Source organism: Pseudophryne corroboree, chromosome 10, assembly GCF_028390025.1.
Source record: "Pseudophryne corroboree isolate aPseCor3 chromosome 10, aPseCor3.hap2, whole genome shotgun sequence".
In the NCBI taxonomy this organism is placed as follows: Eukaryota; Metazoa; Chordata; class Amphibia; order Anura; family Myobatrachidae; genus Pseudophryne; species Pseudophryne corroboree.
The window spans coordinates 199,833,786-199,835,576 of record NC_086453.1 but is presented as its reverse complement, the minus strand read 5'-3'; positions in this window follow the sequence as shown (position 1 = coordinate 199,835,576).

Sequence of the window (1,791 nt, the reverse complement as noted above, 5' to 3'; positions counted from 1 at the left end):
TCCCTGCGTCTCCTGGACGGTCTCGCTCCGAGTCTGCGCTTCTCTCTCGCCCTGCCGCCAGACTCGGCTCCTCTCCCGCGCTCTATCTCTCTCTCGCTCTGACCTCCGCCCCGTCCGGCCCTCCCGTCCGCGGCGGGGGAGGCCCGGCGGGCGAACCCTTCCGTGCGGCCGCCTCGCCGGAGCGGGGGCGGCGCGCAGGGCCCTCTCCTGGGGCTTGCGAGGAGCGGCCGTCGGGGCTGGCCGCGTCCTCGGATCTCGATGCGACGCTCGTTCGGTTCCTGGGAAATCGTGTGCTCCGCCGGGGTCCGGGGGCGAGCGCCCTTCGCTGGGCGAGGGGGACGCTTCCCCGGCACCCCTGGCGGCGTCGGACGCCTGCGGGTGCCGGCGGACGGAGCAGACCGCGCCGCACGGGGTACGGGTGCGGGGCCCGCCCGGCTCCGGAGACCGGAGCGCTCGGGCGGACGCCTGGGGACCGGACGCCCTCTCCGGGCGGAGGGGTTCCGGGCGCGCCGTGGGCAGAGGGAGGGTCGGGTTCGCCTGGAGCCGGCCGAGACCCCTGGGTTCCGGCCGAGCGATCGTCCCTCCCCGCCGGGGCGCGGGGTGCCACATCGATCGGGTTGCGGAAATGGGAGACGTGGGGCCCTTCTCTCGCGTCAACCGCAGCCCTCCGTTTTCTCTTTTCCGGCTTGACTCTGTTCGCCGCCTGTGATGCTCTCTGGCCGGTTCCCTCGGGCGTAGCGGGACGGGCGGCGCGCGCGACGCTCTCGCGGAGCGTCCTCCGACGCTTCCCCGGGCTCCTGGAGCCGCCTCCCGGCCCGAGGGGTGCCCGTCCGCACTCATCGGCTGAACTTCCGCGAATTGCAGTACCCGATTCGGCCCGCCGGGGGGCGCTGCCGCCGGGGGAAGAGGGGGACGGGCCGGGCCTGGCGCCGGGCTCCGCCGGACGCCCGGCGCTGCCCCGTCTCGGCCTCGGAAGGGGGAGTCGGGGGAACGGGAGGCCGGGAGTCCCGGAGAGAGAGAGAAAGAGAGAGAGAGAGAGAGAGAGAGAGAGAGACCTCCGCGGTTCCGCCTTCGACCACCGGGGGGCGCCGCGCACCCGTCCGCACGGGCCCGTCCCGGTGGCTCCCGGCAGGGCTCTCCCAAACCCTCTCCCAGGGCCCCGGTCCGGGAGCCCGACTGCGTCCGCTCTCCGCTTCCAGAGAGGAGGCTGTTGGACGGGGAGAGCTGGTACCGGGCTCCTGGAGCCCTGCCTGGGCAGCCTATGGAAGGGAGGGAGCCCTGGCCCTGCTGCTCTCCGAGCTCCGGCCCTGCTGCTCTCCGAGCTCCGTGCCTGCTCTGCCACGGGTCCTTTCGCAGGAGCTCCAGGGAAACGGGCTTTTCGGCCCCTGACAGAGTCCCGGCTCTCTCGCTCGCCTCGTTGGTACCTACTGATCCGGCGGAGGTGTTCTCCGGCGGGTAGCGACACGGACGGCCGAGGGCGCGCTTCACCCAGGCTTCAACCATCTCCTCCCCGAGCCCCTGGAAGTGCAGCTGGGCCGCGGGCGCCCCGGTCCGCACTCATCTGCGAAACTTCCACAAATTGCAGTACCCGATTTGGCCCGCTGGGGGGCGCTGCCTCCGGGGGAGAAGGAGACGTGCCCGGCCCGTACGTCGGGCTCCAACGGATGCCCGCCGTGGACCCTTTATAGGCCCCATCCTGGTCCTGCCATGCTGTTATCGGAGCTCCACGGCTATCTTGTCACTAAACCTTTCGTTTGAGCTCCAGGGCTTTTTGCTTTTTGTAACCCGGTT